The sequence below is a fragment of the Microtus ochrogaster genome, linkage group LG3, assembly GCF_000317375.1.
Source record: "Microtus ochrogaster isolate Prairie Vole_2 linkage group LG3, MicOch1.0, whole genome shotgun sequence".
Classification (NCBI taxonomy): domain Eukaryota; kingdom Metazoa; phylum Chordata; class Mammalia; order Rodentia; family Cricetidae; genus Microtus; species Microtus ochrogaster.
Window position 1 is genome coordinate 17,488,208 of NC_022029.1, and position 12,663 is coordinate 17,500,870.

General features: G+C 49.8%; 1 pseudogene; it reads right to left on the minus strand.

Annotated features, from left to right (window-relative positions):
* Window positions 1–2,336: 2,336 nt before the first annotated feature.
* LOC101996434 lies at window positions 2,337–3,285 on the minus strand (annotated as a pseudogene).
* Window positions 3,286–12,663: the final 9,378 nt, after the last annotated feature.

Consider the following 12,663-nt stretch of genomic DNA (forward strand, 5'->3'; position numbering starts at 1 on the left):
TCACAGATTATTAGAGATGGGTTGATCGGGATATCAGAATTAGCCAGTAAGGGCTAGAGCTAAAGGGCCAAGCGGTGATTAAATGAACACAGTGTCCGTGTAATTATTTCGGGTAGAGCTAGCCATGTGGGCGGCCGGGTGCCGGGACGCAGCCCACGGCACCTAATTTCTACATGCATGCTTGCGTACCTTGTGCCTGAGGAGGCCAGAAGAGGGTGCTGGATGCCCTGGAACTGTTGCGGTGAGCCACCATGAGGCTGCTGGGAATCGAACTCAGGTCCTCTGGAAGAGCAGCCAGTACTTAACTGCTGAGCCACCACTTCAGTATTGTTTGGGCATGTTTTGTCTTGGTTATCTGAAGTTTACCTTCTGTGTGCTTGACATGGGGCTGTTTTCAACCCCTGTCAGTGCTCCTCTTCCTCCTCCTCCTCCTCCTCCTCCTCCTCCTCCTCCTCTTCTTCTTCTTTTTCTGCAATTTCTGTTATTTACATATTAGATAGCTTGGATATTTTAAATATTTCCTTTTCCCTTTCCCCCTTCCCTTTCCTTTCCCCCACTCTTGTCCCTCCCACTCCTCTTCCCCTTCCCTCTCTCCTCCCTTCCTTTCCTATCCTATCACCCCTCCCCTATCCTCACTTCCACTTGGAGTCTCAAATATATCAGCTGCCAACTTGCTACCTACCTGAGGATGACCTTGAACTTTGGAACCTCTTCCTGCCTCTCCCTCCCCCTGTTCTGGGGTTGCAGGTATGCAGATCCAAGGGCCTCCTGCATGATAGGCAAATGGTGAGCAATACCTAGCCCTATTGTAATCTTTCTCTTATTTTCTAGCTTTTGATTAGCTTTTCTTAATTTCCACATTACCTGAACCTTATCTACCACTCCTTCTATTGCTGCTGCCGTGCTTTTGGTTGGCAAGGGCATTTTGCTTTTGTTCTTAGCATGTTGGCTTTTATATAACCCTAGGGTGGGGCTTGCTAAACACAGACTGGGCTGTGTGTGTGGGGGATCTGGGGATGACCTGGGTATGCCTTTCTCAGGGACTCCGCAGCATCCAGATGAGGGTTTCTTCCTGAGCTGGCGGGCTTCCTCTCCTCCCGTCCCCAGGGTAGAGCGCTGTGTAGCTGTCAGTTGTAGTGAGAGGGAAGTCCTCAGGCGAGGTTTCTTCTCATCTGAGCAGAACAGCTCAGTGAGGGGGAAGCAGAAGGGATCCAGGAACAAAAGAGATTCCTCCTTTTCCTCTTTCTCTTCCTCCTCCTCTTTCTCCCCACCTTCTTCCTCTTCCCTTTTCTCTCCTCTTCCTCTTACTTCTCCTCCTCTTTCTCCCCCACCCCACTCCTCTGACTCCTTCACTGTGCTAGTGACAGAACCCAGACCCTGCAGCGAGGACATGGCCGGGAGGTGCTCTGTCACTGAGAGACATCTTCGTCCCTGTCACTGTGCACCTTTCACTGCCCCCCCCCCATTTGAACTTCCTCCTTTACCCCCACTGCAGAGATTATGACCATTCTGAATTGTATCCATTCTGAATTTTCTCCTCAGTCCAGGAACTGGCTTTCTTTCTTTCTTTCTTTCTTTCTTTTTTTCTTTCTTTCTTTCTTTCTTTCTTTTCTTTTCTTTTCTTTTCTTTTCTTTTCTTTTTTTATTTTCGAGACAGGGTTTCTCTGTAGCTTTTGGTTCCTGTCCTGGAACTAGCCCTTGTAGACCAGGCTGGCCTCGAACTCACAGAGATCTGCCTGCCTCTGCCTCCCGAGTGCTAGGATTAAAGGCGTGCACCGCCACCGCCCTGCTGGAACTGGCTTTCTTAACTACCACCAGCAGCACCACCACCATCACCACCACTATTACCACTATTATCATCACCCCCACTACCATTACCACCACCACTATCACCACCACTATCACTACCACCACCACCACCATCACCACCACCATTACCACCATTATCATCACCACCATCATCACCACCACCATCACCACCACTATTACCACCATTGTCATCACCACCACCACCATTACCACCACCACTATCACCACCACCATCACCACCACCATTACCACCATTATCATCACCACCATCATCACACCCACCACCATCACCACAACCATCACCACCACTATTACCACCATTATCATCACACCCACCACCATTACCACCACCACTATCACCATCACCACCATTATCATCATCACCACCATCACCACCATCAACATCACCATCATCACCACCACCACGACCATCACCACTACCACCATCACCACCTCCTTTTCCTCTTCTTTGACCCTCTCCCCCACCCGCTTGCTTTCTTCATTCTTGTGGCTTATATATATATTTTTTTGTTTGCTGCTTTGTCAATAAGTTTATTATCTTTATGAAAAACTCTTCATAGAAAATTGCTTTAGCTGTCAGCAGCCCGCTCCTGAGCTCTGAGGAAACTTGCCTTCTTTTGAGCAACCCGATCTTTCTTCTGAGCAAGAGACATTTTGGGACAGTTCCACCTCTTCTTCTTCACTTCTCTCTTGGGCTTCTTTTCATAGACTGGATTCTCTCCTATAGCAGCATGGGCTTTCTTATACATCTCCTCCGTCATGTCTGGAGTAACATTGTTCTTTATGTACCGAGAGAACTGTTTCTTGTAAGCGTCTTCATCTTCCTCCATTAGGTAGCGCGTGTAGTCTGCAACATTCTGACCCATGATGTGCTTACAATGTACCTCTGCGCTGATCTCCTTGCTTTCAGAATCATAACCAGGGAATCGTTTGGTACTACAACAAGCCTCCATCCACAGCTCCCTTCAGGGCCCCGAAAACTTTATTGCCAGTTGTAGTTCAAGCAAGACCAGCATCCAAATAGCAAGTGAAGGCCCCAGGCTGACCATCGATGCTTTCCACATTGTATTCATCACCAGTCACCTCCACTTGGCCTTCATAGATCTTGTCCATACCAAACCTATTGAGAAGCCTGCGGGCCAGCAGCAGGCCGGTACAATAGGCAGCAGCATAGTTTGTCAGGCCAACTTTCACTCCGTATTTCGGCAGCTCGTGTGCGTAGGCGGCACAGACTATCATGTCCCCCTCTATACGGGCATAGGCAATCTGGCAGATGATGTCTCTGTTAGTTACACGAACTATCATCCTGTATTTGGGTGTGTTGTACTTATTTTTGTCTTGGATCACTAATCGTTTCCGAGCATAGTAGTCTGTTTTACTCTCTCGCCGCCTTCTAAACCTCACTTGGTATCTCTTGAAGTCGGCCTTGTTCTTGACAACTTTCACAAACCCCATGGTGCGGAGCAGAAACCTGCAATGCGGCTCCACACAGACCTACGGGCCCAGAGGCGCTAGGGGTTGGCTTATATTTTGTTAAAGGTCACTTCTGTCACTACAGTGAGATGCTGGGAAAGAGGGATTAGAAGTTACTAAACTGCCCCTTTAACTGGAAGCCTCAAGTATCCCTCCTCTTCAGCCCCAACACCCTGAGGCGGAGGATTTCCTTTCCGCCCTGTCTGTCACTCTGGTACCTCCAGCTCAACACTCAGATTGGCGTCATGCCTGTCTTCTTCCCAGGGGCTCCACGCCCATTGGAAGCCACCACATGGTATGGACATCCAGCACTAACTGGAAAGAGGTCCCTTAGGGCCTGGGCTGCTCCTAGATGGGGAAGAGTTGGCCAATTTGTGGGTATTCCCAATGTCCTGTAATCAGCATCAGGACACAGGAAACAGAATCGGGTGAAAACCCGAGAAGGGATGCTGAGTCAGATGGTCAGCTGTGGGATCAGAGAAGAGCAGGACAAGCCAACAGAGCTAAGTCACGAAGAACGAGGAACTGGTGGGCCAGTGGAGGAAGATGGGGACAGAAAGCTGATTCAGGCAGGTCCTCTGAGAGCCCATACTAGATATGCTAGTCCATGCTAGTCTTGTGCTAGAAAGTCCGGTGCTAGCCAACCTGCGCCTGTGGTAGAGCGGCAGAGCCCGCTTGGTTCTGTGCTTCCAGCCGCTGAGTCAGCATACTCCCAGCTAGAGAGAGGGGCAGCTAGACCAGGGTGCAGCATGATCCGCAGGGGGGCATAACGGCCTCCCATCCACGTCCTCCTCCTACTGTGAGTGAGGACCCTGAGATAGAGAGATCATTCTGAATTGTCTGGTGGCCATGAGAAATCACAGTGGTCCTCAGAAGAGGTGAGCAAGAGGGTCAGAAAGAGGCAAGAGTGGGGGCTACGGCGATAAAAACGAGAGGCCAGAAAACAAGAGGTATAGATATGCTACTCTCGGGCTCTGAAGAGGAAGGGGGGGGCGCTAGAAGCGAGTCACCTGGCAGCTGTGTGAGGCTGGGAAAGAGCAGGAGTGGACAGGATTGTAACTCTCCTGGCACCCCGTTTTTCTCCTTAAGGACCAATTCTGGAACTTCTGACATCCAGAAATGTGAGTCACTCCTTCTGGGCTGTGGCATAAGGTTATGGTGGTTGAATCCTAAGAACAAAATAAGAGCTGTGGGGCTTCCTAGAAGGGAATGAGGTACCTGGCTCCCAGCTAGGGAATGGAATGGGTGGAAGAAGGCAGACAGGTAGGCAGGGATTACAGGCCCTCCTTACTCATAAACACTTGCCTCAGGCTGAGGCTCCTGGTTCCGCAGGGTCCCTGCTGGGGAAGACAGGGAAAGACAGGGGAGCTTAATGACCAGGGAGGGGTACTTCAGGGGCAGGGACAGAGCCTGGGAAAGCTGAGCCTGGAGACCTGGGACACACAAAAGGGCAAATTCCTCTCCTTTCCTGCCTCACCCAGCGGTGGGGGTCAAAGGCCCCAAAGGGCCAGCCGAGATAAGGGAATGACTTAGTATGCACTGTAAATTCTGGGAAGGTTCCCAAGGGCTCATCTGGAAAAGAATAATTTGCTTCTGGTGTGCCCAGCAGCATGCCCGCCCCCATGCCCCTCTACCTGAAAACGTTCTAGCATGCTTAAGGCCTGTGTCCTTACCAGTTTCCTTTCTCACAGTCTAGGGAAGGATGATAGCCCCTAGAAGTCACAGGACCCAAAGCACAACCCTAGTGATTCATCTGATGCCAGGCTTTCAAAAATAACTGCCTTTGGGGTTCCCATGCCAAGGATCTAGACATGGGTCAGAGGTCAGTATCCTGATTGGGGATGGGCAGCCAAGGGATTCCTCCCTCTCTCTCTCTCTCTCTCTCTCTCTCTCTCTCTCTCTCTGTCTCTGTCTCTCTTTCTCTCCTCTTTTCTATCTTATTTGTTTTTTGAGTCAGGGTTTCTCTATGTAGCCTTGGCCCTGACTGTCCTGGATCTTACTCTGTAGACCAGGCTGGTCCCGAACTCAGAGATCCGCCTGCCTCTGCCTCCTTAAGTGCTGGGATTAAAGGCATGTACTACCACGACCTGGCTCAGCCAAGAGATTCTTAAATTAACTTTAGTTACTTGTGTTAAAAGATTCAAACCTTAGCATCAGGGGCAAGCAGCACCCTGCATTCCCCTTCACCTTGCCACCTAGGATCTCCTGAAGTTTGGTTTTGCTCTCTCAGAATCTCCTGTGCTCACCCCTTTGCAGACGCCTGTCTCTCAGCCACAGACCTCTTCATTCTACTTTGCTTGGTATTGCAATCAGAACCCCCGGGCACATCAAAAGAAAAACACCCATTTCTTTCTTTCTTTTTCTTTTTTCTTTTCTTTTCTTTTTTTTTTTTGAGACAGTCTTTCTGTGTAGCACTGGCTGTTCTGGAGCTTGCTATGTCGACCACGCTGGCCTCAAACTCACAGAGATCCTCCTGCCTCTTGACAAGAGCCTGTCAAATGTGAGGATGCAGGAGCCAGAGTTTAAGGAGTCCGGCTCTGCCCCTCACCAGCTGTGCCATCATCTGCAATACTTTGAAAGGTCAAGGACAAGAGAGGCCAGCATGGTCTACATCTCGCTTCAGCTGACCCAAGCAAACATGACTTATGTGCGATCCTGTCCCTGGACCACGTGGTAGTGGAGTTCAGGCTTACCCAGGACTCAGCTAATAGAGCCCAGGCCAGGCTTCTGCTTTCTGCCTTCAGGCTCACTTCCCTTTGCGAGTGTTCTTAGACATACTCTGTCCTGTCCTCTATTGCCTGGCTGTAATCCCCAGACAGTACGCCACTCTGTCAGATTATATATTCACACTGAAATGTGCATAGCACACAAACCCAAATAAATTTAAATCAGTTATGTTTTGTATAATATTACTGGATATGGGAGGGTCCAGCCTACTGTGGGTGGAGCCATCTCTGGACCGTTCATGCCACGGAGTGTGTGTCTGTGTGCAAATTTGCTTGATGCATAAGATATGCTATGTCTGGAAGGTACAAAATATAAGACCGAATGATTCCGCCTGGAAAGCTCATGGAGTGGACTTCCTGAATGTGATGCTTTTTTCGCCATGAATGTCCATCCCTCGCCTGGCCGGCTTAGGCCTCCGGCCCGAATGAACACAGGACGAGCGCACCACGTCGATCAACAATGTGATGCTTTTTTAAAGCGTGAAAACAGAGTTTGGCCTGTGACGACCTGAGGTGATTCTTACGCCATTACTCCCATCTTTCACACCCCTACCCAGGACTGACTCAGTGCCTCCCTGGGCCCTCACTGTGTTGAGCGCGCACCCCCATCCTACTGTGTCATAATTCTGTTTCCATGCCTGTCTGCCCTACTGGAGCGTGTGTGACTCCCGGGAAGCTTTCTGCCTCTAACAGGCCCTTGGCATCTAATGGGCATGACGCCATAATGACTGATGGATTCGGGAGCAGAAGGAAGCTGGGTTCTTCTCTCTAGAAAGCTATGGACTGATGGTGGGAGAGGCATCATGGATGTGAATGAAAAGCAGAAATAAAAAGGAGAAAAACCATGACTGGTCCTGGGTATAGTGGAGGAGGTTTATTATAGCTGTGTGTGAGAGCATAGCCAGAGGCAGGGACATCTGGGAGAGTCCAGAGTGGACATGACCCTGAGCCATGTGGGGAGATGGAGAGGGGAGAGAGGGGAGCCAGGTACAGCAGCTAGGAGGCCCAAAGGAGAGGCAAAAAGACCAGGTAACCAAAATGGTTGGGTTATCTAGGGAAGAGCAGCTGAGGGAAGGGCAGCCCAGTTCCTGACCTGGGTAAGTTTAGGGTAGGGGTGGGATGTGCCATCCAGGAGGGCCCTGTGACAGGCCCTGAGGGATACAGGGAGAACCTGGCAGCCAGCATCTGCTTTGATATGTTAACTAGGCATCTCAGCCATTCCTTGGGTTTGAAGGTATGAACATTCCAGCGACAACAGGCTGCATTTGGCAAAGGCACTGAGGCTCTGGAGAGCTGTGGAAAAGCTGCCTGATACCGTTTGAATCTGAGACCCCCATAGGCTCATGTATATGAACAGTTGGTTCCAGGCTGATGATGCTGTAGAAACTATAGGTAGCAGGACCCAACTGGAGGAAGCTGGTTGCTGAGGACTGGATTTTTTTTTTTTTTTTTGAGGCAGTGTTTCTCTGTGTAGCTTTGATTCCTGTCCTGGAACTCTAGCTCTTGTAGACCAGGTTGGCCTCCAACTCACTGAGATCCTCCTGCCTCTGCCTCCCAAGTGTTGGGATTTAAGGCGTGCATCATTGCCACCCAGCAAGGGTTGGACGTTTTATGGGTTATCGCCCAGCCTCAGTTCTGGTCCAAAGCTACGTGCTTCTTGATTGACCACAATGTGAGAAAGCTGCTTCATGCTCCTGCCGCCACAGAGAAGAGCGGTGGGGCGGGGGACAGGGGGGAGGGAGTGTGTGTGGGGGGGTGTTTCAGCATCATCCCTGTAATGATGGACGGTTTCATCTTAAACTGTGAGCTGGAATAGTCTGCCCCCACATCCATTTTCCCTTCCAGCGATAAGGGAAGTCACTAATACAGTATATTAGAGCCAAAGCCAGGCTGCAACTGGAAGGTGCTGTTCAGGCCTCCGCAGAAGCTTGACGGTTGCAACAGAAAGGACCCCACGTGGTAAGGCAGGGAAAACAGGGGTAATGCAGACTTGACCAGGCAGGTACTTACTTGATTCACTCTTCCCTGAGGCAGATGAGAGACGCTCGACCTTTCTCCTGAACCACAGACCTCAGCTTCAGAACCCTGCCGGGAAGTCTCAGTGGCACAGAAGCCTAAGCCTCAGTCAGTCCCCTGCATCTTCCTCCAGTGCAAACACACCTTTAACTAGTGCGGGGGGGGGGGGGCGGAGGCAGGGGAATGGCCTTGTCCTACGCTGTCTTCTAAGGAAGACAGGAGCTCCAAATTCATTGTTCTAGGACAGTGGTTCTCAACCCCTTTGGAGCTCGCATCTCAGATATTGACATTACAATTCATAATTCGTAACAGTAGTGAAATTATAGTTATGGAGTAGCAATGAAGAAATTTTAAGGTTGTGGGTCACCACAGCATGACATTAGGAAGGTTGAGAACCACTCTGTTCCAGAATAAATGGCTCAAGGGACCCCACAGGATTCTTGGTCCCTGTTACAAGGGAACAGATCATGTTTAATATCTGGATGTGCTACAGCGAAACTGATGATAAATACGTCTGGCTTAGCGTTATCTCCTAATAAACACGCTGGATAAATTTTATGGAAGCTTAAGAAATGTGGAGTATCAAAGAGATGACTGTTATTCAAAGCAGAGGTCCTTGTACTGCTGGTTTGGGGTTTTGTTTGCTGTTTTATTCCATTGTGCTGGTAACTGAGCCTGTTTCCCAAGGCCCATCCCCTGCTACAGTTCCCAAGGAGCTAGTCTGCTAGAGAGGTAGGTAGAGGCTGGCCAATCAGAGAACTCCATATCTCTAGTCATAATGATTGGTTCAGAATTAGGTATGTGTCTTCATGCTAGGCCAATCAGAGTCCTTTCCTGGTGGAGTGCTTGAGGAAGCGCCATGCTGAGATCAGTTTGGTCTGTGGTCTGGATAGGAGTGTATATATACTCCTATATAGCCTACTTGTGGCTATATAGGAGTAGATACAGAGTCCTGTTGGCATTATTCTGACCTACCTGAAGCCAGGTTAACTGTCAACGATCTTCATTTGCATCCTAAAAGGCTATTTTTAAAATTTGTTTGTTTGTTTATATATGCATTGGTGTTTTGCCTGGATAAAAGTGTTGGGTCCCTTGGAACTGTAGTTACAGACAGTTGTGAGCCGCCATGTGGGTGCCAGGTCCTCTAGAAGAGCAGTCAGTGTTCTTAACCACTGAGTCCTGATTCCAGCCCCCAAGGTTGAATTTATTATGTCCTTCAAAAACCAAGAGGAAATCTTTCATCGTTCTCACTATCCCATGATTCTTTAAAGCTGAGCTGACAGTCTTTTCTCTCAAGAAGTCTGCCCAAACCACGCTATTATGTAGACTATGTAGTTTGGATTGCATTCCCTCATCCTGGTTTGTCTGTAAGATTATAATTAGGGGAGGAGGTAGAAGTTTCTGGATACTGTGGGTCCTCCCAAGTAACAGAGGAGCTCCCGAAGTTAAGAAAGTTGTGAAGGTCTGTCTGCTGGGGTCACTCCCTGGGCAGAAGCAGGATGGGAGACTGTGCGAATGTGTGTGTCTGTGTGCACGCATGTGCAGGCATTTCCCCAGAGCAAAGACGACATGCGTGCCCCTGTGTGTGGTGAGCAAGGGCAGGAGGACTGAGTGGAAAGACAGGCTCTTCCGGCAGCAGGACCAGTTCAGATACAAGTTCCTGCCTGGCTAGCAAGAGCCCTGGAGCCCAGGCATGTGTGTGTGTGTGTGTGTGTGTGTGTGTGTGTGTGTGTGTGTGTGGTGTGGACCCAACAATGTCCTCTGCATAGAGTGGTAGAGTTGGAACCTCCTTTACATTTCTTTTCACTACTCAGCTTTATATCTTCACCCAATGAGACTTGGGTTTATTTGCTCCCGGCTCCCCCAGCTTCTATATAGGCTCGTATGATTCCAGACAGCGAATTTAGTGCCCAAAGAATAAACGAAGGAATGAATAATAGGGTCTTGATGATGGGCTGGCTTAGAGTATGCTCTCCTCCTCTGGACAGCCCAGAGGGGCACCCTTCTACAGTCTGGTGTGCCAGTGTGCTCATATTCTCTCTCTCTCTCTCTCTCTCTCTCTCTCTCTCTCTCTCTCTCTCTCTCTCTCCCTTCTCTGCCTCTTCTGCCCCCACCTTCTCTTCCTCTAGGTCACAATTTAGACATGACATCCCCAGGAAGCCTTCTCATGCACATGTCTGAAGAAGTGTCCCTCAAGGTGCCCACAAGTTCCTCTTGCAGTTTGTGAAGCTGTTCGCCCAGTTGTGTCATAAATACCAGCATGCCTGCCAGCCTTGGTCTTCCTTATGGAGTCCCAGAACAGGGACCTCTAAGGTTCTGTTTGGCCTTTCCCTCCACTTTATGGTCTCCACGGCTCAATGTTGAACACTTACGTAGAGGATGCACACTCTGTGGTGGGTGGCTTCTCCTTGCCAACATGGGCTCATTCACTGCCACTGCCCAGCATCACACAGGGGGATCGGGCAGTCCATGACAAGCTAGCCTGGAAAAGACCAGGATTCCAAATTCAAAGTCACATCTGTGCTGGATCCTTACCATTTTCACACCAAGGTAAGGTTGAATATTCCTGTTAAATCATGTGACCCTGGGGACCGGTGAGTGTATTTACTTTCATAGCCCAGCCTTGTCTCTTTCCCCTATGGAGAGCCGGGTTGAAGTTCCCTCCTGGGCCAGCTGCTGTACAGTCCGCATCACCAGACGCAGGAGTTAGCGCTAAAGGGATATATGAGGGAATCTATATTCAGGTCCATTCATGTGCTTTGGATTGCATTCTCGTCTTGGTTTGTCCGTAAGATTATAATTGGGGGAGGGGATAGAAGTTTCTGGATGCTGTGGGTCCTTCCAAATGGCAGAGAATTTCTTTTTTGTTTTGGTTTTTCGAGACAGGGTTTCTCTGTGGCTTTGGAGCCTGTCCTGGAACTAGCTTTGTAGACCAGGCTGGTCTCGAACTCACAGAGATCCGCCTGCCTCTGCCTCCCGAGTGCTGGGATTAAAGGTGTGTGCCACCATCGCCCGGTAGCAGAGAATTTCTTGAAGTTAAAAAGGAGTGCCACTCCAGTTGTGAAGGTCTGTATACTACAGTCACTCCCGTGGCATAGGCAGGGTGGGAGACTATATGAAGGTGTGTGCGTGTGTGTGTGCATGTGTGAATGCTGGGAGCCTTCCTGGCCTTCCAGTCTTGAGAGGAACTACCCATAGTCCACAGTGTGCGTAGCCTGTATGTCTGCAGTGTGACTGTTGCTAAGCTCTGGTGTTCAGCCGGCTCCGTGTGTTAAATACACTTCGGATCATGATATTTTCAACTTTCAGTAGACTTATGGGGATGTAGCCCTCGTGTAACCCCAGAAGAATCTACACTGTAGCTCCTTCCTCCTCCTCTCATGAGTGCACCCAGGCTAGGCAGGGAGCCACTCATCCCGATGTGTGCTTATGGGCCACTGGGAGGCTTTCTAGTCTGAACTCCAGTGTGTGTTGCTGCTAGTTATCGAGACAGGAAAGACCAGGTTGGGGTGGGGACAGAAATGGAAAGTTCTGTCTTATCGGTGCTAACCCCGAAAGCCTGATACAATAGCCAAAGGGAGGAGGCACGTCAATGTGAGCCTGTGGCTCAGTGGAGAAGTCAGAACAGAAGGAAGCCTCAACCAGGGTGGCTCTGAGATCATTCAGGTTGGGGAGTCTGGAAGAGAGCGCTCATGACCAAATGCTGACAGAGAGACTGAGCCCAGAGAGGAGCCTGGCTTGAGGGAGGGAGGGAGGGAGGAGAGAGAGACAGAGACAGAGAAAGAGAGAGAGAGAGGAAGGGGAGGAGTGAAGGAAGACACTCCCACTCCACAAGCCTGAAGGACATTTCTGAAGTCCAGAGAACGTTCATGTGAAAAGACTAACTGCCATTCAAATGCTGCCGGCAAGTCGAAGAGGAAGTAATCACAGCTTCAGCAACACGAGCATCTTTGGACACCGTGATGAGAACATTTTAGTGGAGTACTGGGAATGGGAGGTTAGCTGTGGTGAGTATGGAGAGACCAGGAGTGAGGGGCTTGATAGCCACGTGCTGCACAGTGATGCTATGTTTGGTGAGAGTGATTGCAAGCAATAATACGCTGAAAATGTTCCATTGCCTAGTCTTGTACTTCTCTGTGCTTAGAGGTATTCAGATACACAGATATGCCCCCACTATGTTATAGTTGTCTACGGTATTTCCTCTGGTATCCTGCTCTCCAGGTGTGTAGCCACACCATCCCCTCCAATATACTCTAGGTGTGTAATAGGATAGACCATCCAGGTTGTGTAAGCGTGCCCTGGGATGTTCACACCACAGACCACCCAACAGTGCACTTCTCCGTGTGCATCCCCATCGCTAGCGATGGACAGTGACATGAAGACCTCATGGAAGAAACTGCCATGGGACAGAGCAAAAACAGGAGCAGAGAGAGCAATTGCTCCTTGTATGCAAAGGGATGGATGCTCCTAAGGCATGCATGCCCACTCCTGGAGACAAGGGGAAATAAGGCACAGGACGGCACCGTGAGAGAGACGCTGTTCAGGCAAGAAAAAAGTGTCCCACTCACAATAGGCTGGCTTCAGACGGGAACCCAGCTCGGCAGGACAGCTGTACGTC